At 45.3% G+C, this 23,955-nt stretch overlaps 1 protein-coding gene across 2 annotated transcripts in view; it reads right to left on the bottom strand.

Moving 5' to 3' along the window:
- IGSF11 (immunoglobulin superfamily member 11) overlaps positions 1 to 23,955 on the bottom strand; it is a 147,474-nt gene that overhangs the window by 65,344 nt on the left and 58,175 nt on the right. The window contains exon 1 of one of the 2 annotated variants that reach the window (XM_045004408.1): positions 19,481 to 19,649. The exons of the other annotated variant lie outside the window; for it this stretch is intronic. The gene's annotated coding sequence lies outside the window, so the exon portion shown is untranslated. Of the gene's footprint in view, positions 1 to 19,480; positions 19,650 to 23,955 lie in introns of those variants that run through there. 2 annotated transcript variants of the gene reach the window in all.

Genomic DNA, 23,955 nt, shown 5'->3' with positions numbered 1-23,955 from the left:
GAGATACCATGGGTTAGCTGACATGAGGTAAGAACAGAAGAGGCATTCAGTTGCACAGGTTTAACATCACACCTTTAGTTGAGTTAGTCTCTAAGGGTACGTCCACACTACCCGCCGGATCGACAGGTAGCAATCAATCTATCGGGGATTGATTTATCGTGTCTCGTCTAGACGCAATAAATCGATCCCCAAATGCTCTGCCGTCGACTCCAGAACTCCACCAGGGCGAGAGGTGGAAGCGGAGTTGACGGGGGAACCGCTGACGTCGATCCCGTGCCATAAGGACGGAAGGTAAGTTGATCTAAGATATGTCAACTTCAGCTACGCTATTCTCGTAGCTGAAGTTGCGTATCTTAGATTGATTCCCCCCCCACCCCCACCCCGACACACACAGTGTAGACCAGGCCTAAGGTGCCACAAGGACTCCTCGGTTTTTTTGCTGATACAGACTAACATGGCTACCACTGAAACCAGTGCAACTCTGTTTGTCAACCACACTTAAGAGGAGCTTAAAAGTAAATCTGTGCCTAACTGATTTACAATAAACCAAAATAATATTGGTTTAAATGGAAATTAGAGCAGGCACACAGACTTTTGCACCAATTTGACGACACTGATTTATTTTAAATCACTTGTAGGTAAATCACTGCCACTTTCTTGTGTAAATCAGACTTCACAGGGGCAAACTAAACCAATAAAAGCCTAGTTTAAATCAGTTTATGGGAGTTGACAAAGTTTTCCGGGTTTAAGCAAATCGTGCCTTGAGTTAAATCAGTGCAACCAGGTCTTAGCCGTATACACTTTCCCCATGACACCTATGCCCCCTCCACCTCTCCAACATAGTAGTTTGTTTTAGACGGGGTCAGCAACCTTTCAGACGCAGTGTGCCGAGTCTTCATTTAATCACTCTCATTTAAGGTTTTGTGTGCCAGTAATACATTTTAACATTTTTAGAAGGTCTCTTTCTATAAGTCTATAATATATAATTAAACTATTGTTGTATGTAAAGTAAATAAGGTTTCTAAAATGTTTAAGAAGCTTCTTTTAAAAATTAAATTAAAATGCAGAGCCCCCTGGACTGGTGGCCAGGACCCGGGCAGCGTGAGTGCCACTGAAAATCAGCTTGTGTGCCACCTTAGGCACACGTGCCATAGGTTGCCTACCTCTGGTTTTAGAGATGGACTCAGACAGCAAAGCTAGGATCCAGATATGCTGGAGGGATTGGTTCAGGCCATCACAGGGACAAAGCTTGGCTTCAGACTCCCCCAAAGTAGAGGTGTGTTGCATCTGGAGTGTTGATTCAGACACCATCACTAATCCTAGCAACTTGGATTTAGCTGTGGCACTTCTTCTCAGGCAGAAAATGCCCATCATGTTGGCAGCAAGATTAAAATGGCATGTGAGCCAGCTAGGGTGAAAATCTCCCCATTAATTTTTCATCTTTCCTCAGGCAACTCTGCCTATGGAGCTGCACAGGTATTAAGAATGTATTGCCAACTAAAGCCATTAGCTCATCTTCCTCCAGGATCTCATCTCCTGGGTGCATAGTCAGCAGAGTTTCCACCACGTTGCTCTGGGAAGTGATCCTTGGTGAAGCGGCTTCACTAGCACTATCCCAGCAGGTCACAGGGTGGCTGAAGCAAACTGCCTGGCTCAGGTGCATGTGCGACGGATGGGGGGCACATTGCTGAAGGCTGAACACAAAACTTGGTGCCAGATCTCACAGCTTCCTTCATGTTGGACAAATAGCGACATACCAGTGGCCAACCGTCAGTTTGAATCAAAACCACACACACTGCCCACAGCATCCCATACTGTGTATCCTAATCCCATGTCCCTGTTTACTGGAGCCTAGAGAGTTCAGATTGAGTTAGGGAAATGTGGTCTCCACCAATGGGCCTCGCAAGATCCCAGCCATTATGGTTGAATTCTTGCAATGCTCTGCCCTCCCACTGCCCAAAGCTATTAGCAAGATGATTAATTTTTTACCCTTGGGAGGCTTCCCATTTCCACCACTACCCTCCATGCTCCCACTATGCCTTACAACATCTTTCCCTCCTCTATCACTCGGTCTCTCCTCATCCCTCCCTAAAACAGAAAGATCCTCAAAGTGCGGGGTTTTGATTGTTTTTAATTGGCTATAAACACCAAAAACCTGCTGCCACCCTACCTCAAGCCTTGATACACTCAGACCTTATACAGGGCCTGCTCACGGAAGTCAATGGACAGACTCTTCTGGTCTTTGGATCAGGCCTATAAGAAGCTGGTAGGGCCCGGTTGGTACTCGGCTTGGAGTAGGGTGACCAGATAGCAACTGTGAAAAAAAGGGACAGAGGGTGGGGGTAATAGGCGCCTATATAAGAAAAAGTCCCAAAAAACAGGACTGTCCCTATAAAAACGGGACATCTGGTCACCCTAGCTTTGAGACCTTTCAAAGGGGAAAAAAAAAAAAAGAGAGAGAGAGAGAGATGCTGCAGGAAGTGAATTTGGTGATTCAGTAGGTGGCACTCTTCCCCAAGTCAATACTGAGCCAACAGCCTAACCGACAGGTGTCAAGGGAGCACTGGGCTGCCAGAGCTGCTGCCTTTCAGATGAGAGGCGCTGATCCCTTGTGGTTGTTAAAGATCCCATGGTACTTTTTATAAGATTAGAGGTGTTCAAGTCCGTCTCATGGCTGCATTCCAACCCAGATGATTACATTTTCCCTATCTAAATCCCCTCTGCAGTTCTGGACTGACTGGACAGTGTAACACAGGTGGGACACACATGAAAGCTGCTATGAGACTAACCTTAAAATAGTAGCCTCAGTCACATGATATGGGTTACAAAAGGTTAATGCCCCTGTCACACAGCAGACATTTGTATTAGCCACTCTCACCAGTAGCTACAAGTTCTCTTAAAAATCAAATGCAAATAAATCATAACCTAAAAATAACACCCACAGAGTAATTAATAAGACACGCAAATACAGACTTTGAGGACAGAGATCATAGTATTAGACATCTGTCAGTAAGTACCATCTCTAGAGCCTAATGGCTTTCTGTTCACATAGTCACTGGTCTCAAAACAGTTTCTTTTGCAGGACCCTTTCAGCCACTGAGATGGATTGGCCACTTGCAGCCTCTGTTTGCTGCTCCTGGCATTTTCCACTGTGTGTGCAGGTTACTTCTGTCTGAAAGATTCTGGATGTCCTCCTCAAGGAACAGAGAGGCATTGCCCGCCTTGCATTTGTTTAGTTGTCTTCTGTTCTTCCTGTAGGACAGACACTCAGAAATGGTCATGACTTTGGTGTGGATTATATAGCTCTGACCTTTAACAGATTCCCAACCACTTTGTCTGAAATCTAACATTCTCTCCCACTTCCAAGAGGGGTAACTTTTTGGCATTCTTGTTGTAGGATTTCTTCTATTCTAGATTCCTGGTGTATAGCTCTTTTGTAACTACTTCAGGCTTAATTGTCTTTGGCTCAAGAAGCTTGCTGGAAGTTGTCACTATGTTCTTTGTTCTTCTTCCTGAGAATCTCTGAACAAAATTGCCAAAATGCACTACTTACAGGTTGCAGTTCTTTACCTGTCATTAATGCATCTGGCATCCCCATCTAAATCCTCAATGTTCTGGGAGAAAGATCTTTGGCAGACCTCGGGTGCAGAAGCAATCGTGAAAGAAAGTCACTTAAACCCATGCCTATCAAAAGGGGACTTGAAGGCACAGAGTATTTGAGGCGTCTAACTGAGTTGACCCTGCCAAAACCTTTGGCTTGTGCACAAAACTGAAAATATTTAATCATTAAGTCCAAGCACAATCTCCTCGACTGTTCTCATGGAGTAGCAGTAGCTTTCAGATTTGAGGGCCTGACTCAAATTTTATGGATTTATACAAATCTTTAACTTGCTTGGTGCCCACACTGAGAATTCAATTGTGTGTATTTGCTCAGTAGCCTAGGTTGTTTCATGTAACGGGCACAAAACAAACGCATCTAGCAAAGCTATACTGCCATGTGTGTATAAGTAGAGGTATCACTCAGAAGCATTTGAAATAGTAGAACAGGAATTCTCACGTACTCAGACTCGAGACCTCTGCAAATGCAGATGGTCCAATGGTGCATAATTTGTCTGCAGAGCAGAATACAAAGATATTCTTAAGGAATTTGATGAGATGTTTAACAGGCTGTTATTCATTTGAGGATATATCATCATACATCACATGGACATCAATGCCTCCATGCTGCCATATAATGCATGCTCTACAATCATGAGAAAAAGTAGAAGCTGAACTTGACAAGATGGCAGAGAGATTTTTTTTTAAATATCTCACACAGTTACTGATGTATCTGTGTCATCATCAGAGTTTTGTCCTCCAGCTGTATGACCATGGATGTATTTTTCTTTTGTATTTCTTTGCAATTTGTGTTGCGTACGAGAAACGAAATGATAGCTTTCATTGCATGCATGAAATTGCACCCGTTGTGCTGGATAGCTTTGCCTTGTGTTGTGATTGCCTCCGCATTTATTGCAAACAAATCTGGTCTCTACCATTCGTTTACCCTTTGATTCTGTCTTTATTCCTTGACATACATTTTTAATTAGATGCATTTCTCTTCTTTCACTGCCTGCTAACACTTTCATTTGGGAAGCACAGTTTTCACTATCCTTGCAAATATCCACTGTACATTGCAAAATCAAGTCTATTTCTCACGGTAACCTTGTTGTGACCTGGTTATCAGTTACACCACAAAGAACGTAATTGCTGATTAATCCATCTGCATTCAAATTCACATGATTCAGTTTGATAGCAAAGGTCTGTAACATAACTGTCAGTGATCTCACGTGACAGAATGTTTCCTTTAAAGAAAGTGTTTTCCCCATGTCACGTTCTTGGTTGGATCATGGCACACTTGACATTTTCAATAATTGTTTCAGCAGTTTGCAGTCCCCCTTGCTGCTGAGCCTGCCACATGGAGCAGAGTGGAGGATTTCATCCTCTCCCACTTCTCTGCGGCAGCACTTGTTTCCAGGAAAATTTGGAAGCCCAGCAACCACCCCCTCTGATTCTCTGTCAGGATCTCCTTCTAGACTGAGGGACTCAGGTAGCATCACATGCTTTATTTTTGCCAAGATTAAGTTTACTTCTGACACCTTGTAATAGAGGTGTGACACACAGGAGTGCTGGGAAGCAGAGCCATAACAAGGAATTTTTGCACCCGAGGCAAGGGCCAGCCCCAGGCTCTTCAGTGGCAATTTAGTGGCAGGTCCCTGAGTCCCTGTCGGAGAGAAGGACCCGCCACCAAATTGCCGCCGAAGAATGAATGAAGCAGAGGCGGCAATTCGGCAGCAGGTCCTTCCCTCCGAGAGGGACTCAGGGACCCGCTGCCAAATAGCCAATCGCGGTAGAGCTGAGCCCCTCTGCTTTGCACGCCCGAGGCAAGTGCCTCACTCGCCTCGCCCTTGTTACGGAACTGCTGGGAAGAGACTGCTGTTCATTTCCTGGCCTCTCGCATGAGGCAGGGTTACTAAAGGGCTACATCCCCTTTACATGACAGCAGTTTGTAAACTCTGATTCCAGTGGCTTCAGCCATAGATATGAGTACTTCACTTCCTGACCTGAACTGTTGGTGTGTGGCTGTTAAACACTGCTCTGATACTCCAGACGTAGCTGCATTTCAATGATATCAAAAAGGAGCCCTATATAATTTGGGCAGTCAATTAGAAGAATGTATAAAGTTAAACAAGTAAAATAAAAATACTACTACTTTGCCCTTCCTTTAGTGCCTTCCATCCAGGAACATTACAAAAACAGTGACAAATCTTTGTACACCTCTGTATGAGGGAGGTATTATTCCTACTTTGAAGACAGAGAAACCGAGGCACAGAGCGATGAAGTGCCCCACCCAAATTCTCACAGCGAGTCAGTGGAACAGCAAGGAATAGAACCCAGGAACCCTGACTCCCAGCCCTGTGCTTTAATGAATAGGCCTCTATTTCCTCAGGCTTATTATAATTGGAAAGTTATCACAAGTCAAGTAACTGAAGCACAGCCAAGAAAAATCAGGATCTGTTCAGCAATACTTTAGTGAAATAATTAATACACTGCCCTTTCCCTCATGCCTCCTGGTGCTAGGTCAGCAGATTCACCTCCATTCCAGTTATTGAGACTGCATTTCTCTCCTTAGTAGTTTATCAGTTTTATTGTAATGGACTGTCTTCTCTAGACTCCTTTCTGAAGCAAACATGCGGTAGAGCAAACACGTGAGACCCCACAGGATAGATAGATCCAGAGAGCATGCATGAAAGAGAGAAAATCCCGTGAGTGTAGAATCATAGACTTTAGAGCCCTGTTTGATCTAGAGCTTGTACATCCCCAGGGAAAACCGCAGGCTTGCTTGGGAGCACGTGCTTTCTCTCTTTGGTGTAGGGGGATGGATATAATCAGCATTTCTCAGATTCACAGCCCCACCTTCAGTTATTCAGTGCACTGTATCTCTGAAAAGTTCCCTCTGGAGCAGAGCCCTTCCACTTCCAGGGGAGACCCAGGGCTTAAGAAGCCTACGGAGTAACACTCCACAGGCACCATGTTTCTGCCACATCTCGGCTATTCAGTCAAAGCAGGCACTCCTATACCAGTGAAACCAAGTTGCTCCAATGAAACAATCAGCCACAATCGCTATGAAGGAGCATGGAGAAGGCACTTGTTTTCCAACCCTCTCCATTTCCAAAAACCTCTCCTCAAATCTCACTGCTACCCTACAGCTGATCATTTTTACTGCTCCTGCCCCCCACCCCCAAAGTGGTGCCTACATATCTTAAAAACCTGCAGGGCTTTAATGATGAGCTTCCAACTTACGTTGTTTCATCTGCATTATAGTTAGTGTAGGTTGGGAGCTGCTTGGGTTCGGACCATATCCTCCTCTATATTAGTAGGATTCATACACACAGCTGGTGCTCAGAATGTAATAAAATAAAATAAATAATAGCAGCCTTTCACTTTTTAAGATCTCCGTTCAGGTTCTTGCTTGGAGCAACACTGGAAATGAGTTCGGTGACTGCAGCCTAGTCACTAGGGGGACATTAATCTACATCATAAACTGATTCCACAATTTGGAAAAGTAAGGAGGGTGTTGCAGGCAAGGATTAAGGTGCATCAGCAAAGCTTGGAGGGGCAGGGGGCAGCACTGGGATAGCAGAGGGTGCGGCAGGTCAGGAGAGAGGTGCGTTGGCAGAACTAGGGAGTGGGGACGCAAAGCCCAGGACTAGAATAGCAGTAAAGACTGCAGGTCAGAACTGAAGTTCTGCAGGTCAGAACTGGCAGAGCTGTACAGGGGCCCACAACAACAATAGCAAGTGGTGCTACCAGTCCAGATTGAAGTGCATCAGCAATGCCCCCAGGTCCAGAACAACAGTGAGTGTTGCAGGTGAGGATTTGGGGTTTGCCGGCCTAGTAAAGAGAAGTTTGCACAACACAGATCTGCTCCAAAAAGCCAAACCTTTGCTTTTCTGAAGACACACATTCAAGCCAAAACTCACATGAGCATAGTATTTCCCTGGGCCAGCATCCGGTCCATCTGTGCAACACCGCGTTTTACATGCCCAACAACACTGATCAAGATCCGCAGTGTCTCTTCCCTGAAAGGCAAGCAGGAAAAAATTCTGATCTGGCCTCCGGCTATTTTATGATGAGACTTCACTCACTAGTACACTTCCAGAAGTTTCAATTTCCTCGCTGGCAGACAAGCAAATCAGAGGTGGCAGGAGACTGACAGTGGCTGCCCCATTAGCAGCAGCCTCTCACAAGCAACTCACCCTGCCTATCCACCTCCCATCCACCAACATTCCTAGCAATCTGCCTACACATACAAAATTCCCCTTCCCCCACCTCCTTCCCACTTTGGAAACTGGCTGGAATGGAGAGAAAAGCCGGAGCACTGAGGGGAAGACTGCAAAGAGCTACAAAAGGAGCTCACAAAACTGGGTGACTGGGCAACAAAATGGCAGATGAAATTCAATATTGATAAATGCAAAGTAATGTACATTGGAAAACATAATCCCAACTGTACATATAAAATGATGGGGTCTAAATTAGCTGTTACCACTCAAGAAAGATCTTGGAGTCATTGTAGATAGTTCTCTGAAAACATCCACTCAGTGTGCAGCGGCAGTCAAAAAATGTGAACAGAATGTTGGGAATCATTAAGAAAGGGATAGATAATAAGACACAAAATATCATATTGCCTCTATATAAATCCCTGGTATGCCCACATCTTGAATACTCTGTGCAGATGTTGTCCCCCATTTAAAAAAAAAAGATATATTGGAATTGGAAAAGGTTCAGAAAAAGGAAACAAAAATGACTAGGGGTATGGAACAGCTTCTGTATGAGGAGAGATTAATAAGACTGAGACTTTTCAACTTGGAAAAGAGACGACGACAGGGAGATATGATAGAGGTCTATAAAATCATGACTGGTGTGGAGCAAGTGAATAAGGAAGTGTTATTTACTCCTTCTCACAACACAAGAACTTTGGGTCACCAAATGAAATTAATAGGCAGCAGGTTTAAAACAAACAAAAGGAAGTATTTTTTCACACAACGCAGTCAACCTGTGGAACTCTTTGCCAGAGGATTTTGTGAAGGCCAAGACTTTAACAGGGTTCAAAAAAGAACTAGATAAGTTCATGGAGGATAGATCCATCAGTGACTATTAGCCAGGATGGACAGGGATGGTGTCCCTAGCCTTTGTTTGCCAGAGGCTCGGAGTGGGCGGCAGGGGATGGATCACTTGATGATTATCTGTTCATTCCCTCTGGGGCACCTGGCATTGGCCACTGTCAGAAGACAGGATACTGGGCTAGATGGACCTTTGGTCTGACTCAGTATGGCCGTTCTTATGAAGATGATGATGATAGGGATATGTTGCTGATTGGGAGTTGCCCCATTTCCTGGGAGGACATGTGTGGGTGGGGATGAGAAAAGACCTTGGAGAACACAAGACTGTTCCTTGAGAGGGGAAAGGGAGATGTACAGTTGAATGTCATCCAAGTACTGATGGCATGAGTCCTTGGCATCTCACCACCCCTGAATGGCCTCAAGGGAAAGAGTATAGAGCTTGGTGGAACTCTGCACAGCAGTGACCTGGGTCACAAGAGCATGTGCCTATCATAACTCCATGTGGCCTTTCAGACAGGAATGAGTGGATCATGCAAACTCTTGCTCCATTTAGTCCTGTAAGACCTTGTACATGTGTCATTAGCACCTTATGACCAATAGCATCAAAAGCCACAGAGGCAGGAGGTTTATTTCCTGTGTCAAACCATGAAAACATCACTCATCAGGGCCATTCTTATTCTTGGACCTGGCCCGAAACCTGAATGCAAAGAACCCCAGGGGATCAGAAGAGAGGACTTCCTGGAGTTTGGATGCCACCTCCTTCGCCAACAAAGGGAATGTTGGAAACTGGACAGTAATTGGTAAGATCGTTAGTATTAAGCATAGACCTTTTCAAGCCTCTTTGTTCCTTTGGGTATCTGGTAGCCTGACTTCTTTGAAGGAGGCAAAGTTGATATCATGTATGCCAAAGTGTTCTCATGCACGCCATTTTTCACTAAACTTCACCAGCGGTAACAGGCAAGGGGTCATCCTACAAATGGAAGCTGAGGCATTCCTCAACAGCTTGCAGGTCTTATAATGAGGTGACCCGTTCACACTCGGTAAAGGCAGATGGAATGGATGTCATTCTGGCTGTGGAGTGGCTCCCTCGATCTCCCATTACTTTTCTCTCTGAAGTAGGCTTTTTGCGGCAAGAGGGCCTTGGTCCAGGGACAGGTGCAGGCATTGCCGGCCAATTAACCAGCTAACTCCACGATGACTAGCTAGTAGATTCCACAGAGCCTCTCTGCAAGCTGGGAATTACCTGCTGTAGTTCTATCAGAGACGAAGATTCTTTTAACTTCCTTTAGGGCTGAAGCATATGGACCTTGAACTGTTCAATGACTGTGGATGAGTGGGTTTTGCACCATAGATGCTCTAGTTTCCTGCCTTCTGGTGCTTCATTTTGTGCACTTTGTCAATGAGCCACAGTTACCTGCAAGAGGACGGTGCAGGGTCAAGGGTCATTTGTGGCTAATTCATGAGTGGTTTCAATTGGCAGCTGGCGGCGATGTTCTGCTAGCTGGTGCCCTGGTCTTTCAGATGGGTGGTTTCTGTTCCAGGAATTTCTAGAAAATTTACCAGGACAAGCGCTTCTGGAGATGAATTAGTATTGTTGGTTCACTGAACAAGCAAGGCAGCATCCCTTTAACATCTGTTTTTGAGGTGCAATGCCTGCACCTGTCCCTGGACCAAGGCCCCTCTGTCAAAAAGAGGTCTAATCCCAAGCCAAAGAAGAGGTCCAGGGTGCACCTGCCTACAGGAGTGGGTTAGGAGACAATCTCAGAGAAGCCCATGGTCACCATGATGGGTAGGAGGCCTTTGGCTATTTTGCCAGGTGAGGCACCTACATGGAGACTGAAATGTCCCCAGACAGTGAAACTTCCACCCCATTATCAGATTTCATAGGAGCTTTGTTAGTTATATAAATAGTTATTTTTAGGGTAAGTTCATCTTGGGGCCTATTAACCATGACAGCATCAAAAATAAAACCCACAACACACAAAAAAGGAATGTTTCTGTGCAAGAAAGAAAACAAAGTTAAAGGCAAATCTTTAGCTGTAAATGTCTCCAATTTACAGTAAGGTAGGTTCTTGCAGGGGCTTCAGAGCAGTCACTCTCTATTAAGTTGATGGGGATGGCTGCCCCAGGTAAGAGAACTGGCAAAGCACAGCCACTGTGTCACAGCTTTAGCAGCATTGGTACCCCATGCCATGGCCTTCAGACATCTGATGTACAAAACAGGAATCTGTTACAGCAATGCGGGGGGAGAGAGGGAGAGGGGGTGGCAGAGAAAGAAGAAGAAGGAAGTGCAGAAAGAAGGGAACAGGAGAGAGAGAGGATAAGATACAAAATGAGAAAGTTGTATACGTCCAAGGACAGTGTTAAATGCATTTGTCTTCAGGGATTAATGAGGTGAGATTCCCACATGGGAACCCCTCCAGGCAGTGCTTTCCATCAGCCAGCACTCTGCACGCTCTCTGGCAAATAAACAAAAAGGAGGGAGAGGTAGGGGGATTGGATTTAGACCACAGAGAGGAATACAGAGATGAAATATTTGGAGCGGAGGGAATACATTTGTAGGCAATGGAAGAAGGTGCAAAGAAAGGGTTCAAAATGGCCATCATTGGAGGGATTCAAAGCAGACAATTCATCCACTTGTCAGGACAGTGGATGTTTTACTTTGAGTCATAGGAACAATAAGAGTAATAGTATGGTAACATGTACATAAGCCACCACAGGCTTCCTGGCTGTCATTATACTGGCTGGCATATTCTGGCTACTCAGAACCTCACTGAGACAGCAGAGATTAAATTTAGACCCTCCTCCAAAAGCACAGATGGTGACCACTTGAGCTAAAGGAGAATCTCCCTCCGATAGCACCATAGGGTCTATGACACATTGCTGAGTGGGACAATGTGGTCTTCAATAGCCACAAGTAGCTAGGACTGCACTTTAAAAAATTTATTTGAAAGACAGCACCTACAGCAACACAGTGTCCTCACAATCTGCTGGGCATTGGCTCAGCACTGCTTCCGAGGGAAGACCACCACCAATTGGATTTTCCTTGGAGTTCTCTCATCAGGGCTGTGTGAAGAGGGTTCAAACAGCTCCAGTGGAACCTGACCTGGGCCCATAGAAGGGCCTCATGTGGGGGTTTTGGTTTTTACTTCTCACTCTTTCCTTTTGTTGGGGGACCCAAGTCTTCTCCATTTAGACCCCCAAATGGTGTATTTGGGGACCCATTTAGTTCCCCATATGGACCATGGAGGGCCCCATTTAACACTTTATAGATTTCACTGATATCCACACCAAAACAAGGGAAGGTATTACAGAGGTTATTTTAGAGAGGCTGAAAAAAGATGGTCTAGAAATGGCTGATTGCAGGGGACAAAGCTATGTCCATGGAGCTAACACGGCTGCATCATACAAAGGTGTTCAAAATCAAATCGGTATGCATATTTCATTCAACGCACTGCCCACTCAGTGAATCTTGTTGGAGAAGCTACTGCAATGGCTGTTCCCCATTTTGTTCTATTTTTTGGAATTGCTCAAAGATCATATATCCTGTTTTCTGCTTCTACTAGTCAGCGGGATGCGTTGAAAAAGCATACTTGCATTACATTAAAATACCATAGCATGACAAGATGCACAGCAAGGGTAGAGGCAATCCATCTGCTATGAACTCAAGTTGAGGATGGTATTCTTGATACTTAAGATAAGATCAGGGCTTCACACAGTTTTATACCAGAACTTAAGCTGGAAACTGATGGCTTGCAAATGAACATTTCAGAGTTTCTGTTTCTTGTTTTGGGCATGATATGATGTACTATTGTCTCAAAAGTTAATGTTGTGAGCACAGAATTGCAGAGTCCACTCAGTCTTGACATTCAAATGGCTCACAATTTATTTGGTAGCCTTTGAGATGCTTTATGGGAATTACAGTCTTCTGGGTTCGTTACATGTAAGGAAGCTGTTGCTTCACAGCCTGAAACATTAAGAATATACATGCAGTTCAAAGAAAAAAACTCTCTTGAAGGAGGAAAGTAACGTCAGGCAAATCTGCAAAAGGATGAAAGGTCAACTGATCCTAAAATTTTTTTTGAATATGGGGTTTTCAAGCCCATCTTAGACAAAATATTGACACACCTGGACAATAGGATGTGTAAGCACAATGGTGTCAGAGAAAGGTCTGCTTTTTTGATGGGCAAGAAACAGAAAAGTTTCATCAGCAAAGACTTAATGAGGCACACTCGAAACTTAACAAGCTGCAACCCTTAGGATTTAAACTCAGAGTTTTGCGTAGGAGACTGAGCTCTTGTGTACGTTTTTGCAGGTGAATCTGAAGGATGGCTTGCAAATGAGGTGCCCACTGATCTCCTTAGCTACATTTACAAAATGGTCTTTAGATGAGAGTTTCTCTAACACAGAAACCACATTTTTTGCTGTCTTCCTGTAGCCCTGATTGCTTATGAAAGGAATTGCAGCAAGATAAAGTTATTCACAATTATCTACGAACATGCATGAGGCAGGAAAGGTTACACGATCTGGTAGTTATTTCTATAGAAAACTCGGAAGCAAGGTGGATAGACTGAGATGAGCTAATTTATGTGATTGCTTCATAGAAGGCTAAGAAGGTCCCTTTGTAAAACTACTTAGAGGCGACTGTGGTGTTTTTTGCAGTGGGGGGGAAGCCATATTTGAGTCTTTGAACCCGTCCCAGAACATCCATAGTACAGCACTGTCTCCCATCATCTTACTGGCCCAGCCTCACCCAGCTTAACTGAAAAGACATGGCAAGAGCACAGCCCAAGGTGGGGTAGCTGCAGCCTGTATCCCTCAACTCTTCTATAAACTTTGCCAGTCTGACATTAAGACTTACATGATACTAAAATGTAAAAGTAGATTCATTTTTGGAGACATTTCAGGGGCAAAGTGTTATCCAGAAATTTCTTTCAACATGAACAGTACTGTCAGTTATCCCTTTACCAGACTCCACCTTGTTTTCTCATGTATATATATACACACACACACACACACGCGCGCACGCGCACAGCGAGAGGAGCTGCACATAACAAGACTTATTTGGGCATAAGTAGCCCATCTTCTGGCTGTGCAAAGTTGGTCCCTCCAGTGTTTTTCCCCCTCTAATTTTGAATGCCCCAAACAATGGGGCTTCTACCACTTCCCTTCAGAAGCTATTCCAAGAAATCTCATCATTAGACTTGCACCCGAAGAAGTGGGTATTCACCCACGAAAGCTCATGCTGCAAAACGTCTGTTAGTCTATAAGGTGCCACAGGATTCTTTGCTGCATCATTAGACATTATTCTTTATATTCAGCCTACATTTCTCTTTCTTAATTTCATCCCTTCAATCCTATTTATATCCCCTGATCCCATCCTAAGCAACTCCTCTCACTCACTGGTGTTCACACCCTTCATATTACTTCTAGATAGTTATGTTCCCCCTTTAATCACTGTTTAGGCAACGTACACATATTGAGTTCTTTTAACCTTTCCTCCTACCTCCGTTTCCTCCAACTCCTTAATTGTTTTTGTTCTTCTTTGAACTCCTTCCAAATTGTCAATCTCTTTGTGACGGTGAAATGCCTAGAGCTGAATGCAGTATGCTGGGAATGGTCTTCCCAATGCTGTATACTAATTTAATTACAAAACAGGATCAGGTCTTTCGAGCAAGAATAGTGCTTTCTTAACTCATGCATCTTATCACTCCTGTTCTGTTTTCCTCAAGATGACTGTGGATTCCTCTTGCCATAACTATCTGCTCCTTTACTTAAGGAGGGGCTCAAGTTCAAGCTTTCTGGATAGTAACTGCAAGGACTGTTTGGTTTCCAGTTTTGAACATAACTAGCTACATAACTAGTCCCCCTACAACTTGCTGCAACCCCCCTCCCGCCTCCGCCCCCCAGTTCTGCATGACATATTCATTGGTGTATGAAGGAAATGCAGCCCAGGCTGGTTCAGACAATGCTGCCAATCCTTTTTCCTCAGTGAGTGAACTGCACCAGCAACAGGATGGAATGGAATGCTAGCACAATGCTTATTCCTTGTGCTCTGGGGCCACCAACGGGGAGCCCTGTGGGGATAATACCTTGTGCCTCCTGAGGGATTGGGGCATCTATCTTTTGGCACACTCCTGCCTGGGCAGCATGGCAGCCTGGCCCCTTTTTTTCTGTTTAACAGGAAATCTCCAGCCCTCATTTCTGGACACATCATCCCCTCGTGATCTCTCACAATCTATGCTTCAAGGGCTCTGGATTATTTCAGACTTTTAAAAGATTTTCCCTCCACTAGCTGCAGTTCCAATGTTCATGCAGAGAACCCTCCAAATTTCACAGCACTGGGATTCTTTTCATCTGAGCAGAAAGGAGGCAGGAAAAATAAAAATAAAAAAGAATGCCACAGCCCTAGGGGAGAGATCTAGGCTAATTATGGTGATGAGTTAACCCTTCTACTAATCTTTAGCCCATTAATGTAAACAGATGGTCAGCTCACTACAGGGGACAGGAACAGCAACAGTGCAGCATTCTCTCTCATCCAACACTGCACAGGACTAGACCCTGCCTGAATATGGCTGGCACTCCAGGTCCTTCGCTTCCTACTCTGATCTGTTCCTCCCCACACCATTCCTGGCTAGGAAATACAGAAAGGGAAACACAGAGCCACAAGGAGATGAGCTAAAGGGAATGCCAGGCAAAAGTTTGAGTTCGGTCCAGAGCACGTAATCATGCACAGACGTGCTAACACAGGGGTGGCGGGTTGTGAATCATCCACAGGAAATGAAGGTCGATTTTAAGGGGATGTTAAGCAAATTGCTTACATGCAATCAAAAGGGATATTATATCAATAAGAAGGGTTAAACATAGCATGTCTTTGCCTATAAGGTGGCTAAGCACACACAGGGGTTACCATGCTCTCTCCTAATGTAAATAGCCATTGAAATCTCCCAACAAAACTGCAGTGTGGGATATTGTCCCCCAGGTGATAGGGGAGGAAAAGATGACCTTGGGATTAGAGCACAGGACTACGAATGAGGGCTCCTGGATACTATTCCCAGTTCTGTCACTGACTCACTGAATGACCATAAGCAAGTCACTTTGCCTCCATTTCTCTACCTATAAAATAATTCTTTCCATGCCGTGCTGGGGGGTTGAGAGGCTTAGATGGCTGTGAAGTGCTTTGAGATCCTCACATGGAAGGGAATGGAGAAGTGAAGTGTTATTGCCAATAATCTTATCACTTCTCAATATAAAACAGGGAAATGGGGAGATCTGCTGACTAGCTGGAGGAGCCTCCCTGGGATTCAAGTAACCTGCTAGAGGAGTTTCTCTATTAGCTCATTAGATTATATTTACCCTGTTCACCACTAGACTATGTCAAACCTTTCTATTTTGGTTACCATTTCATAAGGCAAAGACACCCCCTCCCCATGACTCAACCTCCCAGTCCCCTCACTACTGCATTCCCAAACTTTTTTATTTTGCAGACCATCAAGCGGGGCTCTGCGGATCATAGTTTGAGATCATCTGATCTACACAGTGGAACAGAAATCTTGGGCCATCAGGAACAAGGCACACCTCTTATTTCTGTTGCCAGACAAGGTTGGAATGCTGCACTCTGATGCATGTGTTATTGCATCTGTATGTCATGGTGCAGTGTTACAATGCAAACCGGCCAAGTTGTCATACTGACACAGACCTGCAACTTCATATCACAATATCATATATATAAGTGCCTCTTCGTTTTTACTTTAAACCGATTTTTACCCAAAAAATCCCAGGTTTTACAAAAAGTATTATTTGGTTTTTTTCTGATTTTCACCCTACTTTTGTATCATTCAAATATATATATATATATATATATATATATATATATATATATATAAAAATAAAACTTGGTTTTATTAGGAAAATACAATACACTGCATGAGATATATGTATTACGATAATACATTAGTCTGCGTGTATATGCAAAGCTGCCTGTTGAAGTAAGGCCATGTATTAGTCTAGAAGATACACACAACAAACACACAGGCACACATGCAAGCAGCGAAATGCGTGCAAATCTGAATGTACTGATGAATCTCACGCCCACCACGTACACATTTCAAGCTGTTAGATAAAGGTTTAAAGATTTGACACACTAAAATGGGTAGAAAACGAAAAGCTGTCCTTCCAGCCACCAAAACAAACCCTAATATTTACCCAGAAATATAATAGAATAGTTTTTTGCACCAATTTTTAGCTGTTTTTGTTGTTGTAGTAATAAACACCGATAAATTCCCAGGGAATATGAAATAAAATAAAAACCAGAAACCAAGGGCCATACGTGTATTTCATCATTGTGGACTTGAGGACTGACCTGTACAAACCAGGGCCATCACAAATTTATTCCCACAACTCCTTTCCCATCCACACACACCGCCCTTCTGCCACACTGCATCTGAACAGAGCTTTAGGAAAGGAGTGTCTGAAAGGGGTGGCAGAAACCCCTCCCCACCTATCCAGTCAATGTATCCATTTTTTAACTCGGATGAGGAAGGGCGTTTCAACGAGACTTTCCCCCTCCAAGTCGGCCCTGGACTCAATCTGGCACTGTCCACTGGTAACTTCTAATCCAGCAGCAGGAGGATTACAGAAAGTTAGAAGAGACAGATGGTGTTGCAAAGACAAACGTCTTATTGCTTGGCTGTAGCCTGCACTTCCTGAGGTTATGGCTGGGATTTCAGAGAGCTCTTCCCTTTTAAGCCCTTGCTCATCAAGGAGGTGGCAGTGGGGCGGGGGGAGACAATCTTTAAGTGTCCATCGAGATGGAGGCTCAGGGAGGAACGGCAGAGGGTGCATTCAGAACTGTTTGCAGATGTGCTGTGAGGAGGGTGAGTTTTCCTTCTTCCCTCCCAGGATTTTTGGTGGTGGCTACATGCTTAGCATTTGCACAGCACTTTATGTATGCTAAGCTCTACACATTCACTAATTAACCCTCACACCATCTCCCTGAATGGTAGATAATTATCACTGTCCCCATTTTATTGATGGGGAAACTGAGGCACAGAGAGTGGCATTTGCCCAAGGCTCTATAGTGAGTCAGTGGCAGAGCCAGGAATAGAACTGCCCACTCCACACATTCTGACAGACCATTTGGTTTCCTTCAGTGAACATCAGCAAGTCCCCTCCAGCTCCTTCTCACTCCACAGCTCCTTTGAGGCACAAGGGCCTTCTAGCAAAAGAAGCCTTAAGGATGACCTGCAATTAAAAAAATCAAATGGGGTTTATACCTAGTTTTGCTTCTTTGTGATGTATACAGGTGCGGTCTGGATGGGTTTGGTTTTAAAAAAAAAATCTTCCTTTTTTTTGCAAGCACATTAAAAATATCAGCTCTTGACTTCTCTGGAAAAGCACTAATTTATCTGGCAAACTAGCAATGGTGCTTGATGAGACTGATGAGCAACTGATGCGGGAGAGGTTAGTAGACACACTATCATTTGAAACTGACTTTTGGGTTAGTGGCAATATTTATTCAGCTCATTCGCCTGACAAAACACTTGAGAGAGATGTCCTCTTTGACAAAGATTTAAGGCTTTTTCCCTTTCCAGTGAGAGCTGAGTAAATTCCTGCTTCAGTTCTCCAGTCCTCCAAGGAAACCTCCAACAAAAACTGTGAAAGATTAACCCCTGATATTTCCAGTGTAAAGAGAAACCAAACCAAACAGCCTTCCAAGCCTATTTTCTAGCCCAAATTGGAACAATTATTATTATTATATATTATTTGCTCTTTGGTAGCACTTAAAAGCCATGGTCATGGACCAGGACCTCATTGTGGTAGGCACTGTACAAACACAGAACAGAAATACACTCCCTGCCCCACAGAGCTGCATGGTTTTCTCTTGTGCAGGGCAATTTAAATAAATAATAATAATAATAATAATAATAAAAGGCAGTGTGGAGAGAACAGAGGCCTGGGAATCAGGGCTCCTGGTGCTGCTCCTGGTCTCCAATTAACTTGCTGTACGATCTTGGGCAAATCGCTTTCCTTCTCTGTGTTTCAGTTTCATGAGCTGCAAAATGGGGATAACTGCGCTTAGCTGCATTTAGGCAAACAGCTCTGAGAGCTATAGCTGAAAAGCACTAAGTAACAGGACTATCTAAAGAAAAACAACAACCACCCAGCAGACCAACATCAAAGGGAGGAAGGCTGAACATGAACGGCTGGGGCGGACAGCGCTCTGGGTCTCTCTTCCTTGCTTCCAAAAAAGGTGCCCAGAGCGTTATTTACAAAAGAGACATTGTTACATACAAGCTATTCTTGAACTGCGGCTGCTTTAGGAATAATGAGGCAATTATTCCTATTATTCCCAGCAGCTATGGGAATAGCTTCTCTTTTGTCCTCTGCTCCAACCTGCACCCGCTTGGATGGTTTCATCCTGTCCGGAAAGGCATCTTGCCAAGGCTCCTGGTGCCCTCTTGCTGTGCTTGCATTTGAGGGAGGACTGGACAAAATGAAGATACGGGGAAAAAGTGGTGGAGGGGCAGAATTTTAATGGCCACCGCAGGTAGCTCCTTTAAGCCAGCGAGGGGACAGCCAATACAGGGTTCTACCCCACCTCAGCATTATGGCTGTGCTCAAGAAAGGAAAGCAGAGTGAACAGCGTTCTTCACTATTCAAATATCAGTGCAAACCCTCGACCCCCAACAACTTCACCTTTCTCCACCGCTCAAAGGGGGCTGAGGACCAGGTAAGTACATTCCTGATGTCACTTCACCCTTTAGGAAATGGTGCTAAAGATGAAGTCAGTTGGGATATATAAAACCTTCACCACTCACCCACTTAGTCACGGTCCATCAGCAAACCCCAGGGCACAAGGGAATCACCATTCGATTCTGGTGTTACCAAGAATGAACTTGAGGACCAAAATGCAGCTACTGTAGATAACCAGGGTTTTCCCCAATCCCCCTGTAGTGCACTGCAGTGCCGTGTAGACAAGCCCTTAGTCTATTCCAAACCTCAATAACCACTCCCTGAGCCCAAGCAAGATGCCTTAACTGAGCAAGGAACAACATGAGATGCAGACAACAGATGGAGTGGAATTAAATCTGATTGAGGAGAGACACTTGATCTAACCCTCCCCAGAACTAAGACTTATTCCTGGCAACAAGAAGCTGAAAAAGCACTTAAATATCAGTGCTCCATGTTAATTCACCAGAGGTTTTTTCCTGAGCTCATAGTCAGATTGTCCTTCACTGTTATTAGAAAAGCCTGAGAATGTAACATTCTTTAATGATTGCATTTTGTGTGACCACCACTTGCACTGGATATGGATCCAAAAGCCAGTTGCCAGAAGACATTTCCCCTTGGTACTAATCATTACATTATCACTCAGCCTTTGAATCTGAGGAGCAGATTGGAAGGCATTTCTTTGATATTTACACCTTTGTGGGCCACTTGGCTGTAGGTACAGAATGTCACAGCTTCTGGGAGTGCTAATTAGAGCCAATTATAACCTGAATGACCTGCTGCGGCACTGAAATGCTATGATTCGTTCTTGTCCCTGCAAAGTGGGGATTTTATTTCTGTAGAAGCTAACTGTTTTAGAGTTCTGGATGTAGCAATCGCCAACATATAACAACCCCACAGAAACTAAAGAAGTCCAAATTTTCCTGATTGCAAGTAAGGTTGTTAGACTGCCACATTTTATGGGAACATGTAGCTGAATATAATGCTACATATGAAAGTTATATTCCATGGAAAGATGTAGGATTGCAAGTGGGGGATAGTTCATAGCTCACTGCTCACCCTTAAAATCTTTCCATTTCTGTCTCAGATAACTAGATAACATAACCCTCAGTATTTGCAATATTCTTAATGCTGAATATAGAGAATACTGCAAATGCTATTTAATTATCTAATGCAACTGAAATGTGTAACTACAACCACTGTATCACAGCTAAATATAAAATTTACAAACAAATGTCACTATTAACGTCTTCTCCTCTCCCTTGTCTTCTCACTGTCAACAGAACATTGAGGAGAGAAGTTGCTTCTTAACTGATAGAAGCGGGGATGTGAGCACACTGGCCTGTTATTAGAGAGTTGCATACAATGGTTTTATTTATCCTCCTGGGAATGGCTGCTTGTGACTTGTAGATACTCACTATTTCAGTCAGAAAACAAGAGCAGTTGGGGGGGGCGGAATTTATGGAAAACACACATGAGAATTACACAGACTTTGCAAGCAGCTATAATACAAGGACAACGTACATACTGCAGCAGGGAAGTCTGCAGTTACTACAGCTACTAGTGGGACTGGCACTTAGCTACACAGGACTCAGCCCCCAGCTGCCCTGAGGGAGGGAGTGTGTCTTTGAGGGCTCCTGGCTGCTGGCCTGGGAAAGAAAGGAGATGTCGGGGATTCCAGTGCCTGGAACCAAGTGGGAGGCAGGAAAGACCCCTCCAGAAATGAGGAAAGGGAACCCCAAGCTATTTTTAGGAAAAGAGTAGTCAGAAAAACTGGGCAAGGTGTGAGGAAGATAAAAGCCACTTGCACTCATGCTAAATTATTCACCTCTGCACCTCCACCTCCCTCCCCTCAAAAATGAAGAAAAAATAAAATCAGTTCCTTGTCAAATCAAACTGGCAATTCCTGCATGAGTGAAAGGTGTGGTGGATACAGGTGTCAGGGCCAGGCAGGGAGGCTCAAAGATGAAATTCACAGAGCCTAACTGCTTCCAATGCACTTCCATAGGGGGGAGAGAAGTGGTGGGATCACATCAACATCACATGTTTGAATCAGGCAACGGCTCACTCACAAGCAGACACACATGGGTGTGAACAAATGCAAAAGAACATGTGGCACAGAAAGGCACGTCTACTCATTCTGTTTCATAATGCTGCAGTAACAAGGAAGCATTCAGTGAAACTGAATGGCAACAAATTTAAAACTGAATAAAAGAAAGACACACACACACACAGTGCACTATTAACCTGTGGAACTCAATGCCAGGGCCGCCCAGAGGGGGGGGCAAAGGGGGCAATTTGCCCCGGGCCCCAGGCTCCGCAGGGGCCCCCAAGAGAAGAGCGGAGGCTCCCGCCTCCGCCCCTCTCCTGGAGCCTCAGCGTCTCCGGTGGGGCCCCTGAGCCCCGCCCCGCTCAGAGATGGCCCCGGCCCCGGCCCCAGCCCCAGCCCCAGCCTCTTACCGAGCACGTCTCTGGCGGGGCCTGAGCTCCGTCCCGCTCAGAGCGGCGTGGGGAGGGGGCGGGGCTGGGAGCTCCAACGGGGCCTGAGCCCCGCCCCGCTCAGAGCGCCGTGGGGAGGGGGCGGGGCAGCTGCCTCCGCTCGGCGTGGAGCTCACAGCCCCGCCCCCTCACCACGCGGCTCTGAGCGGGACGGAGCTCAGGCCCCGCCGGAGACGTGCTCGGTAAGAGGCCGGGACCGGGGCGGGGGGGAGGAGCGGGACCGTTGGGGCCGGGGGCGGGACCGGGACCCACCGTCGCCGAAGCGCAGCCCGGTCTTCGGTGGCGGGGGGCCCCTTCTGGTCCGGGACCCGCCGCCTAAGGGCCCGGAAGGCCCGCGGTGGGGACCCCCCCCCCCGCCACCGAATTACCGCCGAAGACCGGGCTGCGCTTCGGCGGCGGTCCCGCTTCGGTGGTAATTCGGCGGCGGGGGGTCCCGCCGCGGGTCTTCGGGGCACTTTGGCGGCGGGTCCCGGAACGGAAGGGCCCCCCCGCCGCCGAAGACCCCGGGCCCCCGGAATCCTCTGGGCGGCCCTGCTCAATGCTACGTTATATAGAAGCCAAGAGCTTAGTAAGACTCAGTAAAGGATTATACATTTCTATGATTATTCAGAGTTACACAGATAGGGTTAAACAACAAGCCCACAAGAGTTTTGGGCAGGAGCATATAAAGCCTTACATTTCAGGGCTTAAACCAAAAGTTTATTAGCATGGATTAGCAGGGAATTTCCCTGGGGGCAGGTTATCCCATGATCTCTGTTTCTGGCATCATCCTCTGAACATTTAGTGCCCAGAGGCATGATGGTGGGTTTGGCAATTGCTTTGTTCCTATGGGCACAGACCACCCTCCCTACCACACATAGGCACAGGAAGAGTTTTCCTCCAAACCACACCCAAAGAGGCACGCACACACCCGAAACCCACTCTCTCCCCCCTTTGTGATAGCCTCTGGAAACTCTCCGGTAGGGTCCCCAAACATAGCACATTAGTCCTATTTTCAGTTAACTGAGATTCCTCAGCTTTACAGCATGTCACAAGAAAGAAATATTCCCCCCTCAGAGGCCTGTCTGAGGTACTTCCATGGCCCACAGAAGCAGTCTCTCTCCCAGCTCCATCGCCACGCTGCCCATGTGAAGCTGGGCTGTTGACCTTTTCCAGCTACCAGCCTCCAGATCATCTTTGAATATTTCATAACGGGATTGCTGTTTTCCTGTGGGTTACACATTTAAGAACATTATATTTGGAAGAGGGATATAAAGGATCTATTTAACCAGATCTCGTGCTCACGCTCTCTCTCACACACGCACTTGTCCCCTCTCGATTCCACTACAGCCAGCAATCCACACACACACACACACACACACACACACACACACAAAATATGGGGCTCTTCTTGGTTTTGTCCACTGAGCTGGGTTTAATTAAACGTCCTAGAACAGGGGTAATCAATTATTTTTGTCAAGGTCCAAATCTCTTCATCAAGGTATAGTCAAGGTCCAGACTCCAGAGAAAACACAAATAACAACAACAATGATAAAAATAAGTCAATAACAAGATTTCAGGGTCTGTTCAAAAGCATCTGACAGTTCAGATTTGTCCTGCAGTCGGCCTATTGACTATCCCTGTCCTAGAAGCTTGTTTCTAAACCCAGATTATTGATTTCTTTTTTTAATACCATGGCTGCTGCAATTCAGAACTAAATGCAGTGAATAAAAGGAATTGAATGGGGGTGGAGGGCAGGAAAGAGGTGCTTAAGTCTGACTAGCACTAGGATGGATGGACACACACACAGTATAGGATACGTAAGAGCAAATGCCCCGGAACTTAGACCTTCAGACCTCCTAGTGCATAATCCAGCCTCAGCATCTCTAGTGCAGTCTGGGACGTAAGTCAGCATGTATAGGATGGTTTTAGAATGCATGATGCCCAGGTGAGATGAGAATGTTGAAATCTGCTAAGGGAATTCCCTTATGCTGGAAAGATCCTTTTGTCTCTAACAGGTTTTGACTTCTCCCCTGCCTAAATGAGTTCTCAGAGTCTCTGTTTTCCAGAGATACCTAGGGTAAGT

This window comes from Mauremys mutica, chromosome 1 (genome assembly GCF_020497125.1).
Source record: "Mauremys mutica isolate MM-2020 ecotype Southern chromosome 1, ASM2049712v1, whole genome shotgun sequence".
NCBI classification, from domain to species: domain Eukaryota; kingdom Metazoa; phylum Chordata; order Testudines; family Geoemydidae; genus Mauremys; species Mauremys mutica.
The sequence above is the reverse complement of the archived record's forward strand: the minus strand, read 5'-3'. Positions and strand labels throughout refer to the sequence as shown.